Genomic DNA, 17201 nt, shown 5'->3' on the forward strand with positions numbered 1-17201 from the left:
TGAGTTCTGGGAGCAGCCTTCCATCTTGCTGTTCCACCTTGCTATCCTCCTGGCCATTTTGAACATTATTTTCCTAAATTAATACATTTCTCTTTTTTGTCTTTAAGCTAAGTTTTGGAGTCTTTCATTCTTGCAAAAGGTATCCTTCCTGAACCCCAGGGGTACACATCTGAACCCCATAACACTATCATTTAGGATGAGGTGTGTTTATTGCTTTATTGCTCTCTTTTTCTACCCTCCAGTACTAACTAAGAAATGACCTCTAATCCGATGGAATTACAATCAAGAATGCTTCTCATGGATCCTTCTCTCTTTTGACCAGAAATAATACTATTCTTAAGGGTCTCTGATCATTTGAGACTGGAAGTAATACTGTTCTTCTTGGTCCCTGATTTCTTGTGACCAAAAATGATACTTTACCTCAGAAGTCCCATTCCTTCTTTGACTAAAAATGCTCCTTGAACTATGATCTGGTAGTGAGTTTAGTGAATGCCTTTGTTAAACAGTTCATGGTCCTATGTCCAGTGCTATGAAAGGAGGCCCTTATAATCTCTTTTTGACCAATTGCCAGGTTCCTTTACAATCTCTTGTTTGAGAGCTCCCAAAGCTGTTGTTGCTTCTGTCATGACTTCTTAGTCCAAATAGTGATGGTTCATCCACATATATTTCAGGCCAGCCTCTACTTCCATGCCATACATCTCTCTTTCTGAGCTCCTAAGATTTTGTGGGCTTGAATAATGTTACTGAGTTTTTGTTGGTTTTGCTATTCCTGATTATATTTATATTAATGTTGTGTGAAGGGAAACATTGGGAGAACTCAGTTGTATGCTTTCCCTATTTTCCCACCTTGGCTCTACCCCACAGCAATTCCCATACTGTTCTTCCAACCTGGAAAGGAGGAAAGAATGGGAAATGGAATGATTATTTATTAAGTACTGAGTATATACCAAGCAATGTGATAATCACTTTACAAATATCTCATTTAGAAAGAAGTGCAAAGCTATAGGAAATCTGGATTTACAAAAAATATATATTATATTGACTAATTGTAGCTATAGGGAATAAGTATTGATGGTATCATGCTAGTAACTACTAAAAGTAGAAATGAAATTATTATCTAATTTTTACAAACAATGAACATAGAAAAAAAGATTCAGCTATATTCTTCAAGAAGCTCTACTTACAGCCACTTAGACTTGGATTTTCCGCTTTCAAATTTGCTATTTGTAAGATGTATTATCTTCAGCAAGTTTCTTAACCACCAACACTGAGCTTCAGGTTTTTTTCCTCATCTATAACATGACAATCATAATACTTTTGGTCCTTGTCTTAAATGATTGTTATGAGGACACCAACATGTTATCTCATTGTTAGTACAGGGGTAGCTCTCCAAATTTTAAAGGTATTATATGGATTCCATAGGCTGTCATTGTTTATATTCAAGAATATTTTCATAAAAAAGTTCATTTACATAATGACACTGGATGAATTCCTCAAAAGAAAAAGTGGAAATCTTTTTCATGCAAAATAAAAATGTACTTTTATTGTCCTTCCTTTAAAATATTAGATTTTTGTCATTCTTCTTGGGGAAACTTTAGATAATCATCTCAACATGAGGTGAATTTACACAACACACTACTGATGTAAATAATTCTATTTAACTATCTATATTCAAAATTTGAGAGCACTATGTTTCAGTTCAAATGCAGTCAATATGGCATGTCTTGATTTACTGCACCTTCACCACTCTAGATTCTTATGTAAAGTTTATTTTATAGTTGTATAAGCTTCAAATCAAATAATAGTCCAAATGACTCAAAAGTGGTTAAGTCAAGATTTTCCAGTGAATTTCAGGGTCAGTTCAAGATATCTTCTCAAAGGAATGAAAAAAAAAAGAATTCCTTTTCCAATATTTGGAAAGGAAAGGAGAACATGAAGTTGCTTTGCTGACATTTACTATGGTATATGTGTTACTATGTTGAACAATATTTTCAGTGATTTAACTATTACACATATCATAAATGTAATATAGCTCTATAATAAAGTGATTAGAAAATGTGGGAAGAGGTTAATGACATTTTTAGTTGTTCTGATCTTTTTTTTATTATCTCTTCCCTAACATTTCACATATTGCTGTGAATTTCTAAAAGAAAAACTAAACTATTATTTTATGATACGAAGGAAATACATATACTTTCTCTATTGCTGACACTATACATACACACATATAGTTTCATCAGCAGAGTATGTGCTATAATATATTTAGAAGAAATATGTATATGTATGTATGTATGTATGTATCTCTATATATTCATATATAGTAAAGAGTTTTCCTTAATGTCTCCCTTTTTCTCTTTAAGAGGAAAGGGAGCAAAAAGATTTCTGAGCAAGAGCCCCTCTGCTGTACAAACTGTCAGTTGGTGATAGTTAGAAGGGTGTGGCTAAGAGTTCTATTGAAGTATAATGATGAATAGAATGCCAGGCCTGGAGTCAGGAGGACCTAGGTTTGAATCAAATACTTCCTAGCTGTGTGACCCTAGGCACTTCACAACCCAAATTGCCTTGCCCTTAGTGTTTTTCTGCCTTGGAACTGATACATATATGAATTCTAAGACAGAAGTTAAGAGTTTTTAAAAAACTACAATAATGTGACCAAAAAAATTTTAGCAATAATGTCTTCCACTGTGTAGACAATTCTGTCTAATCCCATGGAAGCATAACAGAATGATTACCATATCCATTGTGCTGAGCTATCCAGTGGATATAAGCAAACAGTGGTAAAAGGTTATCAAAAATACATTAAAAGAAAAGGAAAGAGAATGGTGATGAGAGAATCCATCAGGCAATGACATTTCTTATGTATCTACTGTGTACCAGGCACTGTGCCATACAGTAATGATAAAAAAAAATAGACAAAAGGCAGTCCTTGTCACCAAGAAGTTCACATTCCAATATAGTCAAGAATAAGAAAACTTATTTGTAAAACAAACCATAAACTCAATAAATATGAAATGAATATATAAGAAGTCATTAGAATTAAGAAGAATTGGGAAAGGCTTCCTGTAGAAATAGGATTTTGTTAGGACTTAAAGGAAACCATGGAGAACAAGATGAGGAACAAGAACATTCTACACATGGAGACTAGACAGAGAAATTGTCTAGACCTGAAAAATGGAGTAGCTTGTTGATAGAAAAGCTAGAAGATCAGTGTTGCTGTACTGAAGTGTATTTGGCAGGGAGTAGAAGATATAAGAAAACCAAAAGGGACTAGATGACAAAGGGATTTGATTCCTAAAGTGAGGATTTTTGCATTTTATGCTAGATGCCACTGAAGGTTGTTGAGTTGGGGATATATTTGATATAATCAAAGTTGAGCTTTGGGGAAATCACTTTAGTGACAAAATGTAGGATGAATTGTAATATTGAGAGAGTTGAGACAGGAACTCCATAATAGGCTATTAAAATGGTCCAGGCATGAGGGGACAAGGTCCTGTACCAAGGTAGTAGCAGTGTCAGAGAGAAGAGAGTGATTCAAGACATGTTGCAAAGAGGAAATTGGAAAGCCAAGGCAATAAATTTGTTTTAAAGTGGTTAAAGTTAATTGGAATTCAAAGAAAACACCTAGGTAACAAGTCTAAAGGACTGGAATGATGGTGTTGCTCTCTATTACAATAGGTAAGGCAGGAAGGAGTGCTGCTTAGAAGCAAAGAAAATGAGTTTGAGTTCAGGTATATTGAGTTTAAAATGTCTGCCAGATACTTCCTAGCTGTGTAACCCTCAGCAAGTCACTTAATCCCAATTGCTGATTTTTGGTCCTACAATTAATACTAAGATAAAAGGAAAAAAGTTTGGTCTTAGGGTGGGGATGAGAATAGCATAGGAGATGTCTTTGATATCCATTTTGAAAAGTCTGGAAGGCAATCAGAGGTGCAAGATTTGTGGTCAATGGACAAGTTGTAACATGATAAGTATATTTGATATTTGTTAGCATGGAGACATTGATAAAATCCAAGGAACTTTATAGACATCACTAAGTGAAGGAGAATAGAGGAAAAAAAGAAGAGAGCCCAGGACATAATCCAGTAGGTTAGCCACTTAAACTGTAATTTAGAGGGTATTGGCATGGGCATTGTACCCCCAGAAACTCAAGCAAACTATTATCAGGGAAATTCCTTTGCTCCCTTACATCCTTGTGACTCCTAACCCAAAACATCTAATAACTCCTATAAAACACTGAGAGGATTACCCTCTTTGATCCGCCTTTAGATTTAAGATGGACACAAAGAAACACCTCCAGCCTACACCTCTATACCATCAGGTTGAACCTTAGATATCTGTCTGTTCCCTAAAACTAAAGAATCTTTTATGAGGGTCATTCCTTATGTCTCCAAGCAGACCCCCGTCAGATGACCAAACCCCTGACCAAATCCTGAGGGTTTATCACTCTAGAGTCATGTCCTCACCATGACCCAGCATCTGTTGTAAAGAGTATAAAATCCTCAGAATTGATGTCATTTGGGGGACAGCTTTTCCATTCATGCTGTCCTCCCAAGGAGACAGCCTTTCCATCCATGTTGTTTTCCCAAGGAGCAGGCTACCATCTTGCTGTTCCACCTGTACTATCCTCCTGGACATTCTCAACATTACTTTATAAATTAATAAATTTCTCTTTTTATTTTTAAGCTAAGTTTTGCAGTCTTGCATTCTTGCTGCAAAGGTATACTTCTGAACCCCAGGGCTGCACCTCTTCACCCCCATAACATCTTGGCACCCAATTTTGGCTGTCCTGAAAGCCACTCCTGTACCCCAGATTGTCCATGAGGACTCAGCTTCTCGGGTAGAAAGGAGCCTTTCTTTGATTCCTGAAACCCCTATATTTCAGGTGACATCTTTGTGGGACCTCTTTCATGCTCTCTCTCCCATCGGCCCTAGAGGTCAGTCTAGCAGCTTGATTGGGGGTCTATTGGCTCCCCCTTCTGGTACTGTAAGATGTTCTGGTGTGTGGGAAGTCATACATCTCAGTGTTAAACTGAGTGCTTTTGGTCTGGCAACCTCTATGGATGGACAACTGTCCCTCTAGTGTGGAACTGACCATTCCACATTCACATAGGACAGAGACAGACTGTATCCCAAGATTCACCTTCAGGATGTATATTAAAAAATTGAAAAAAAATTGGCTCCAAACAACTTGGAAAAACAAAAACTAACTTATTTTTGTAATGTGGAATGACCATGCTATAACTTTGATAAGGACGAGGCATGGCCTATCCATGGCACCCTAAAATTGTAATACCATCCTCTACTTACAATTGAAACATTTTTTTAATCAGATATAGACAGTTTGTATCCTCCCTTGGGTAGTGACTGTGCTGGATTCCTCCTTTTCGGGCTGGGAAGTCTCAGGTGTGGAGTGGCTACCAAGACTGGGGTCCAGGCCAGATAAGGACTAGCCAACCCAATTAAGACAAAGGCAAAAGCATCCCCACAGGTCTCTCCTATTGGGGTGAGATCAAATCTAAGCAGCCTGAGCAAAAATTCAATTGGATTTTTTTGTTTGTTTTTGTTGTTTGTTTTTTCTCATGTTGCCTAGCTGAGCAACATCAAGGGGAAAAATGAGAAAATTGGCTTTTTGATACCCTAAATTCTAACACTAGGTGGCAATTGGACATATTTTGCAGGAAAGAGGGAGTATGAACAGAAGCTCCTTACATTTTAGCTTTATCCCCTCACTAGGCTCCCAGTTCACCAAACTCTACTCTTTACTTGGATTTTAAAGCAAAGACTGGCTGAGACATCCAGGTAGAGATGGGAATAAAGGAAACCGGGAAGCTATCAGTTACTCACTGATCATATATGCCTTACTTCTCTGTTTCAAGGAGGAAGAGGGTTGATTCTGAACAGGAAAGCAACTGGTGAGACACCCCTACTTTTGTGATTTTTAAATGTCTTATACTTTTATAACTAAGTTTTTTTCAACTTGTAGAAAAACCTATTAATTCTTCTCTGTTTTGGGTAAACAGGGAAGATAAGAAGTCCTCATAAATCTCCTTTCCCTTTCTGCTAGCCAGAAGGAAGTAATGCTTAAATATCTCTATTAGAGTTATTTATTGGTATTTTATTTCAAAATTGTGATCATGTGTATATATGGGTTTAGAAAATAAAATCCTAATTTCAATTTTGTCAGACAGTGAAATTTCAGTCTGTATAGAAAAGCCAGGGATCATTTTTGTAAAACAAGTTTTTAGCAGTATAGCCTCAAGAAGACTGCCTTCCATCCTTATCTATCTTTCCATCATAAGAGGTTTAAGGGGAAAACTGGGTTTAAGTGTTTAAACTTACCAAAAATGGGTTTTTGTTTAAAATTATCAAATGGTTTCCATCGCAATACACATCCAAGTGTATTAAAGTTGGACTAACTTTATTATCACATTTAACTTCTTGGTCTCAAAAACAGATAACCAGCCTGCTTATCGAAAGGCTTGCTTTAAGGTTTACAGCCCTTAAAAAGGTTTCAAATCTCTAGATTTAAAATAGATCCTATAATACTAAGTTCTTTATGAAATATTTTTGAATTATATTATGTGAGTTGCTACTGAAACATGTATTTTAATTACTGTTTAGATGTAAACAAAAGCTCATTGTAAATCTGACTGTAACATAGATTTTGTTCAATACTCAGTGGTTACCTTAGTTTACCAATTTGTACTATGAACTGAAATTTATAACTGATTAGTATTGTGCTAAAGATTGTGTTTCAATGATGTAATCCTATAAATCAGAAATCTTTTGGGTTACCAATTAGCAATTGAAGTGATGCTGAATGGAATGTTTATTTGACTTATGACGGTAAAAGCAAATCAGAGAAGATGAAGAGGTATACTGGATTTGAATGCAGAAGAAAGAGGGACTTTGATCTAAAGTCCATAAAGCTTAAGTATGCAGATTTGTGAAGGACGAATGGAAATCGTGTTCTGCTTTTTAAGCATAGAGTTTTGAAGGAAAAGAGATAGGAGGAGAGAGAGGGAGAGGGTGAAAAAGAACAGATAGATGTTCTGCTCTCATAATTGGATCTTTAACTTAGGGATAATTTCTAGAATTCATGTATGTGGTTTTGGAAAATCACAAATAATTCTGGAATTTCTCTGAAAATTCCCTAGAGAGATTCCTGTCTGTTCTTGTCTTCATTCCTTCAGATGGCCTAAGGCCAGGATATGATCTAGTTCTGATTTGTATTTGTTGTGGAGGTAATGAATTCAACACTCCTGTTCAGCTTTTGTGACTAAATTGTGATAAATTTTAATTATTGCCCAAATATGTAAGAATAGCAGCCATAATGTAGACTCATAGGCTTTAAGGAATCCTTATAGAAGGCAAATGATCAGAAAAGCTTGTTTGAGGTAGATGGAAATTTTTTTTCTGCTGATAAGCGGAACTTCTCTCAGATGAAATGGGTAAGAATTGTCTCCTAAGGCTATAAGATTTCTGGGATCCAATGGTCATGAAGTACTCTAAGGAGACAGAAAGTCCTAGGGTAATTGGAGAAGGCAATCTAAGGCTCACCTTGGACTGGACTTGAGTGATACAATAATGGCATGAGCCAGTGACAGCCTAGACTTGTACATGAAGCCACTCACTGCATCCTTTGGGACATGAGGAAATATTTTCCCTCTCTGCCTTTTCATTTGTGGCAAATTCCCATAATCAGTACATAATGCAAATTATAAAATTAAAGTTTCATTTTTCCCAAACAACCTTAGGTTAATAATTGAAAATTATCAAATTGTTAGGGAGCATACTTTGAAAAGTAGGTATAGTTTATTAATAAATGGTTTGTATTTTCAACCTTAATTGAAGTTTGGACCTTGAGCTTAGAAATATAACTCAAAACTTTCTGAATTCCCCCCTAGAATCTGGGAAAAAGAAATTCATATGTAAAATCTTGTTACTAAAGTATTTCTAGATGCCATAGTAATGTGTACTTTGCAAAAGTATATTCATTAACAGAAACATCACATACCAACTCTGCAAACAACTCAGGAATCCAATTTCCTAAAGGGATCTATTCCTGTCATAAGATGATTTCTGAAGATGGAGTCAGTTGGCTAAGATACCCAAATGCAAATGTTTAATATCAATTTCTATTGTACTAATTTTCTCTGTTTATATCTGTTGCTCTAGTTTTTGACCCAGTCCTGGTTTCTACACTTCTTTCATAGGGGCTGACACTCCCTCTTGTGACCTGTCTGCCAATCAGGGGAAGCAGTCACTGGACACATCCTTCAGATCTCCAAGCAGGTCCCCAGCTACCTAGGATCCAGGTATTCACTGGGGACATGCCCCTAACAACCTGTGTCCAGAGCCTCTCCTTCCCTCCCTGTTGTCTGAACCCCTTTTATTTTAGCTTTTAACTACATGACCATATCTATTTCTTTCCTTACATTTTGGGTCTTTTATGTTTTAGATCATGACTGCCCAGCCAGCTGGATAGATAATTCTTTGATTCAACTTAGGAAGGCAGTAGTCAAAGCAGGTCCCTCAGATTGTTGGGTGTATATGAAGCTCCCCCAAAGTGGAGAGAACCTGAGGCCTCTAGCCTGTGGTCTCAGTGCATCAGAGGCTTACCCAAAACCTAAGGCTTCAAAGAGATTCTCATCCACTCAAGTTTTGGCTATTCCCCTGTGAGATACGTGGACTTTGCATTTGTAATCTTCTCATTTCTCTAGTTGCTTCTAGGGTGAAAGCACTCATGGGAGTCAACCAAATGCCACTGATATCTCTGCAACCATCCCAGCCTGAAGCCTGGATATTGCCTACAGCCAATATCTCTCTCCTGACAATAGACAAGGAGAGCTCTACAATCATTCTCAGCTCTGAAGAAGCTACAGAAGACTGAGACCATTGTCCTTTTCCCCTTAGATATTTGGAAAGGGGGGAGATGACATGGACTTTGTACCCCCAGAAACTCAGGCAAATTATTATCAGGGAAATTCCTTTGTTCCCTTACATCCTCACGATTCCTAATCCAAAACATCTAATAACTCCTATAAAATGCTGAGAAGGATTACCCTCTTTGATCCTCCTTTAGATTTAAGATGGACACAGAGATACACCTCCAGGCTACACCTCTATACTATCAGGCTATACGTTAGACATCTGTCTGTTCCCTAAACTAAAGAATCTTTTATGAGGGTCATTTCCTATGTCTCCAAGCAGACCCCAGTCAGATGACCAAGCCCCTGACTGAAGGTCTGAGGGTTTACCACTCTAGAGTCATGTCCTCACCATGACCCAGCATCTGTTGTAAAGGGTATAAAATCCTCAGAATCAATGTCATCTGGGGACAGCTTTTCCATCCATGCTGTCCTCCCAAGGGGACAGCCTTTTCATCCATGCTGTTTTCCCAAGGAGCAGCCTACCATGTTGCTAGTCCACCTGTATTATCTTCCTAGCCCTTCTCAACATTACTCTCTAAATTAATTAAATTTATTTTTTTTATTTTTAAGCTAAGTTTTGGAGTCTTGCATTCTTGCAGCAAATGTATCCTTCCTGGAATCCAGGGGTATATCTCTTCACCCCCATAAAAGGTATGATATAGGTAAGGATCCCACTAAAGTCTGAGGGGACAGTGATAGGGAGTAAGGAGAAAAAAATACAGAGAGACAGTGACAGAGGGGTGGGGAAAAGAGAAAGGTGAAGTTCTAAAACCAAATACAAGAAGGTTGGGTCTTTTGGAGGAAAAAAAGGAGAAAAAGAGACTGCAGCTAACAAAGGAATGCTGCTCATATGAGGGGAACAAAGAGAGACTAACAAAAGCAGGGCACAATCACAAAGCAACAGCATTGGCTAATGTCAAAAAAAAACCAAAAATCTTGATCGTGCCTATTATTTAGTTTTATACTATATTTAATTTTATACTATGGAAAGCTATTATCTTATATGAAAATCAACTTCTTCCTAATTGAACCACGGACTTTTAGTTACTATTTATTGATCTACTGACTAGTATTAACACTCATCTCTAGGAATTCTGCTCATTTCTTTTTTCTAGCAAACATTTTGTCAATATTCACTAACGTTTACCTACATTAAATCATTAAGATTCTCAATTTCAGAGTCACTGTGTTGAAGTAATACAGAATTCCTCACATAGTTCCTCACATAGTCTATTCAAGGCTTTATGATGAATCAGACTTGAAAAAATTATGGATAGCAAAATTGGGACACAAATGCATTATTGATGGAGTTATAAGACCATCCAACGATTCTGGAGGGCAATTTGGAACTATGTCCAAGGGAATATAAAAAAAAGTTAATACCCTTTGATTCAGTAACATCACTACTAGATCTGTATTCTATTATAAGGAAGAGATGAGTTTGGTAGGTTTTTGCAGAAAGCAAAAGCATGAGGCCAACAAGGAAAATATTCTGGAATTCTACAGGAAGGTTTAAGCTCTCAGGGACTGTTGGGTTTGGTTGTCTCTCTCTCTGGAGGTATCTGTGGATTGTGGCTTTTTGTCCTGAGTGCTTCCTACTGATTCCTATCCTGTCTGCTGTCTTGTGTGTTGTATTTCCTAGGAGAAGAACTTGGTGATATTAAACCACCTGTCTACAGTGATCATAAGACCAGGTCTAGGTCCTTTTGGATCTGGAACCTTCCCCTGGCCCTGCTGAGCTTACCACAGACCATTGCCCTTTTCATACTAACTAAAGGGGTTTAGTGCAGAATTACCTAGTGCAAGGACTGGGACATTTAGGTGAATGAGGACAGATTAGAGCAGTCCAACATCTCTGTGAAATGTCTCCCTGTGGAGACATTTAGATCTGGGGGGATTTTAGTTAATGGGATTAGCATTAGGGTTATCCTGATTCACTTAACCCTTTTTCCTATTAAAATACTTTCCATATTACTGATTGGTCTATGTGTTGGTCTCATACCAGGTTCTGACCTGGTCAGAGTTAACTGCTGATCTTCAACCCACAGTGTAACATATCATCCATCCTATCCCATACCCAACAACACCCTATTACAATTCCAAAAAAAGATAAAAAACAAAGGGAAAAGAACTTATTTGTACAAAAATATTTATAACAACCCTTTTTGTGGTGGCAAAGAATTGGAAATTGAGGGGACATTCATCATTTGGAGAATAGCTGAAGAAATTGTGATATGTGAATGATGGAATACTCTCATGCCGTAAGAAATGATGAACAAGATGATTTCAGAAAGAGCTATATGAACCGATGCCGCGTGAAATAAGTAGAACCAGAGGAATATTATACACATAAACAGCACTTAGGTACTCTCTGCAAAACACTGGTCCTGGACAATTCTGAAGGACTTATGACAAGGAACACTATCTACCTCCAGAGAAAGAACTGTTGCAGTTGTACTGGAGATCAAAGCATACTATTTTCATTTTAATTATTTTAGGGCTTTGATTTTTTATGATTATTCTCTTACAAAAGTGGACAACATGGAAGAGTTTTGCTTGATGATACAACTATAACCCAGATCAAATCGCTTGCCATCTCCAGAGAGGGGGAGAGGAGGGAGGAATAAAAACTATTTAGATCATATAACTTTAGAAAACCTTCTGTGCAAAATTATTATTCCACTTAATTGGTAAAATAAAATATCTTTACAAACAAACAAACAAAAGTCATGAGTACTATCTCTGATTTTCATTATTACTACCTATAGTTCCTAGTCTCCATTTAGTAACTCTCTTACTTTTCTTATTCAACCTTTTCCTTCTCCAATCTCTACTTTGGCAATCTGCTTTATAAAATTATTATTTATTTTAAATTTTTTTATTTAGAATATTTGTCCATTGTTACATGAGTTTTCCCACCTCCCCTGTCTCCCCTCTCCTAGAGCTTATAAGCAATTCCACTGGGTTATACATGGGTATCATTTTTCAAAACCTATTTTCTTATAATTAATATTTGCAACAGAGTGATCTTTTAACAACAAAATCTGAATCATATCCCCACTGAACAATGTGATCAATCATATGTTTTTCTTCTATGTTTCTGTTCCCATAGTTCCTTCTCTGGATGTCTATAGTATTCTTTCTTCTAAGTTCCTCTGGATTGTTCTGGATCATTGCATTGCTGCTCGTAGAAAAGTTGATTACATTCGATTGTGCCACAAAGTATTAGATAGATTCTGTGTACAATCTTCCCCTTGTTCTGCTTCTTTTACTGTTCACCAATTCCCAGAGGTCTTTCCAGTTAACATAGAAATCCTCCAATTCATCATTCCTTTCAGCACAATAATATTCCATCACCATCAGATACCATAATTTGTTCAGCCATTCCTCAATCAATGGACATGCAATCTCTTTCTACAAAGACAGAGATTAATGATTCTAATTCCATTTCTGATACCAGTGGTAAAACTATAATCCAACTCCCAACTACACCTTTGATATTTTGACTAATAATTGGTGGAAAGAATATTAGTGATGGTGCCTGCCTTGTTAGGGTTTAAGTTAATGAGAAAGTTAAAAGTTAACTCCTGCTGCATGTCTGTAGTCTTTAAATTCTATTTATTAAGACATAATTATTCCACAATGAATGTCTTTTATTTCTTGTATCTCTACCAGATATTTATAACTGTGCACTTCACAGATATTTATATGATGGCCACACACAAAACATCTAGACTTATTTGGAAGCTAGCTACAAGATTTATCTTCACACTTCTAAAATAGACTCTTGAAGTTATGAATTCCCTTCTCCAACATGATCCCCTAAGAGTATCTTCCTCTAATCTATTTTTCAGCTTTCTTTCATGTCTTATCTTCTACCATTAGAATGTAAACTACTTAAGTAAAAAAATTGTCTTTATTTTGATTTACATTTATATTCCAAAGAAAGAAGACATTTACTTTTTACTTATGTTTATTTTAAATTTACTTGCATATTGTTTTTAACAAGGGCTTCCCAAAATATATAAAATGATATATAAAGTGAAATAAGTAGTATTACGTACTACTAGTAGACCTACAACAATATAAAAAGAAATAATACAAACAGGAGTCATTAGTCAATGTGGCAAAGTTATAAAGATCAAGAATAACCTGAAAATGAGATATGAAGGGACATTCCCAGTCCACTCTAATATTACTTCTTTTTGGATACGGGAGACCTACAGTTGTTTCACATTACACTTAGTTTTGAGTTTTTCATTATAATGAACAGTTGGTCACATTTTCCCCTTTTATTTTATTTTTCTTTTTAAAATACTGCTTATTATGTTGTATAGTTCTGGGGGGGGGAAGTGGAGAGATACTGGGGAAACTATGATAGTGTAAAAAAGGCCATCTTTTATATATAATTGATCCTATTAGAATGTAGGCTTTTAGAGATTTAAGGCTCTTTTTGCTTTGATAATTATATCCCCAATGCTCAGCACAGTTCTTGGCATCTACTAAGTGCATAATACATGATTTTTAATTCATTTACAGCACAGAAGAAGCATGATACCCTAGATACCCTATAATTTATTCTCATTTACTCCATTTTATAGCATATAGATTCCTTATAGATTATATTTAGATTCCTATAAGTAAGAATTTTATCCCTTATTTCACACACTATCACTCCTCCTTTCCATGTTTTGTTTTCACTAGTTTTAATGTTAAGCTGTTACAGATGCAGCTACTTAGCTACTTCACTTAACTGTGGTTCAAGATTTGCTCCTACAATAAGACATGTTTCTCCTCACTTTTTAAATAAAAAAGGTAAAAATAAATGGGTTCATTAATATTATGCAAAGACCCAGCAATTTAGCTTATAACAGAAAGCATAATTGAATATAACAGTACTAGCAACAATAAGAGAGAGAGAGAAAAAAGAAAGCTACATCATGGAATGGGGGAAACACCAACATCTGAATATTCCTGCTGAGGGGGGTCTAGGGGCTCAACACTCAAGGTCCTATTCAGGAAAGTCCCAGGCAAAAGTGTCCTTTTCCAATGGTGATACTCCAAATCCACTTTCCAGAAGGGGGCTTTACTGACCTCAAAACATTTTGTCAACTATATTTTGCATGACCACTTCTAGGGTCCCAATGAGCTGGCCAAGATCCCTTGCAAAGCACATCTCAAAATGTAATCAACAGTCATGAAGGCAACACATTCTGTGAAACATGGGTTAATCTAACAGAAAGATGACAATCACAGGCTTTGGGAAGCTGCTGAGAACTCTGGCTAAAGTTTAAAATAGCCCTAGTCTCTGCTCGGTAAATGTGAAGCCCATGTTATACAAGAGGGAAGTTTTACCAAAATTTTTCTTCAACCATTCACTAGTATAAACACAAGTGTGCTAAGATAGTTTTATTATATATTCCCAGTGGCACCCAGTCAGATTCCCTTCCCTTTTAGGAGAGTTTTGACTCCTAGTCCTTGGGCTGCAGCTATAGTAGATCCACCAGTATGTTACACAAGATTCTGCTACCTATTCCTTCTTCTAAGAAGTAAATGAGATAAATAAAATGACCATTATGTATCATACACCTGACATATTCAGAGCACCTCTGATCATATAAGAGGCAAAGAAGCCTGCTTCTCCAAGTCACAATGAAATGCCCTGGACAGATTATGGAGCAATTATAGACATTTTATGACTGGTTCTGATCTGTTAATCACAGGTTTAAGAGCAACCTTGTTGATTGGCTGCCTACATGCAACTTAAGATGTCCTCCAGGAGATTTTTCAGCCTCAGTTTAATTTCTTTTGTTCACTTTCTCTTCAGGTTCTCTTTCATGGCTCTCTTCATAGGGATATAGTTAAGAGGAAAATGTATGGAGAGAGATCTCTGGCCCTCTCCACTGAGGACAAGTGGCTTTATGGATCTGGTTCTCAGTTGATTGGCCTCTATGTGTTATTTTTTTCTCTTTGACATAAAAGAATGGGACAGCTCATGTTCCTATATCTCAGCATCCTGTCAAGTGGATTTTTGCACAAATTTATTTTCAATTCCCTGGGAGCATAGATTAACCTTTGGGAATGGTCTCTGGGACTCATCCCAAAACAGCCAAGATAGGGTTTCATGGCAGTTGTAATTGGGCATGAATTTTTAAAGACTAATGTTATATAGTAAATATGCTAAGTGTTACCCCCCACTTTTCCTAGAGATCCAGGTAAGACAGGAAACTGTCCCAAATAAAAATTATTTTTGATAGATTTTAAAGTAAATATTATTTTATAGAATCTAATTTAAGTAATTAAATGAAATTGTGGTGCTAGTCACTAGCATTTGATAGTAAAAAAAAATGAGTTGAAGGAAGTAAAGAAGACAATATCAAATTCCTAAAAGTTCCATAGAAACCCAAGGAACATATGTAGCTATTTTGGCACAGGGAGAATGAGTACAGGGAATAGTCAGTACAGCTATAAAAATTTTGGCATGAAATATTGTCTACAAATATTATGTATGTGTCTACATCTTACCCCCAAAGATGTCTCAAAATTAGTGCTTTAGATATGCCTAGTTTGAATAATTAGTTATGAAAATGTTAGCAATTAAGACATAGGAGCTAAAACAAGGAAGTGATAAAAGACTATCTCAATTTTGTAAATGTGTAAATCACTTAACAGGAGCAAAACCCACAGAACTGGAAAGAAAATTCATAACAAGATCAAGGAATGCTGAGAGCTACTGTGATTTTTTAAAGCAGGAAAATGAGAAAATGTTAAGTAGAAGTTGATGAACATTTCCTCTACCAAATATAATGAGAAAGAATATATCCAGCTTAGGGAACAAGGTTGCTCAGACCCTTATGTTATAAAATCATTTGCAGATGCAGCAGTTACCCAAGGAATTGACAGTGGATATAGGAACAAGAACAGGGGAAACTGTTTCTAGTAGAAATGTCCCTAGTTGAGTGTAATTCAATCATTCACTCAATTAATTTTAAAAAAGTGTTCAAACCTATCCAATTCTTTTGTGACCCCAATTGGTGTTTTCTTGGTAAAAATGCTGGTGTAGTTTGCCATTTCCTTCACTAGCTCATTTTGTAGATGAGGAAACTGAGGAAATAGTTAAACAACTTTTTTGGAGTCAGCTAGTAAGTATCTAAAGTCAAATTTGAACTCAAATCTTTCTGACTCCAGACCTTACCTTCTATCCACTGCATCACTTTGCTGCCTAAACAAACAAACACACTGTCCTGAAGCAGTTAATATGTTTCAGGGACCATGATACATGAAGGTAATTAAAAAAGAAAATAAGTTGTCCTCAGAGAACCTTATTCTAATTGAAAACATAACATGTTAACATGTTAATAAATAGGTAATATACTTTAAGACTGAAAACATTTGAGATGGTAAGTAGAATTTGGTAAAGGCTTCCTGGTAGTTGAATTGACTCCTAAAGTAAATCAGATTCCAAAGCAGAAGTGAGAAGGGCAAGGTAATAGTGGAAAGACATAAGGATGAGATGAAATTTTCTCATCAAGGATTATGAGTTAATATTATTTGGCTAAGCCATAAGATAAGATGGAACTTCATTTGGGAGGAATATCAATTAGGATAGTCTAACTCTCTACTTTCCACCTATAGTTCTACTTAGTTTGGAATACACAGGGCAGAAAGCCCTCAAGCTAGGTATTCCTTGATGCCCCCCCTACCTCACTTTTTGGATTCCTTTTGAATATTGTCTTCCCTTGTTTTGTTGTATGCTTAAGGTAAAGGACTGTCTTTCTTTTTCCTTGTTTGTATCCCCTGCACTGAACACAGTGTCTAGCACTTAATAGGTGCTAAATAAATTTATTTTTAATTGAATTGAATAGATTGTAGAATGGAGAGAGGAAAAAAATCTATAATAAATATAGAATGAGAATAAGGGAACATTCTGGAAAGACTTTTAGATTGCAAACCAAGTATTATAGAGAGTCCTGGAGGCAATTAGGAATGATTGGAATTTTCTGAATAGAGAGGGTAGGTAGGGTGATATGGCAAAATACACTTGAAAAAATAAATTTTATAGATATGCTGAAGATGGATTATAATAAGAAAAGAAAACATTAATTAGAAACTTGTTACACCAGTCCATGAAGAAGCTATAGGAATGGAAAGAAGGAACTTGATACAAAAGATAATGCAGATATAAGGATGCAAAACAGGAAAGTTTAGAAAATGCATAGATATGAGAAAAAAATCCTGTTTGGCATTTATTAAATTTAGGTCATCCAC

Source organism: Monodelphis domestica, chromosome 4 (genome assembly GCF_027887165.1).
Source record: "Monodelphis domestica isolate mMonDom1 chromosome 4, mMonDom1.pri, whole genome shotgun sequence".
NCBI classification, from domain to species: domain Eukaryota; kingdom Metazoa; phylum Chordata; class Mammalia; order Didelphimorphia; family Didelphidae; genus Monodelphis; species Monodelphis domestica.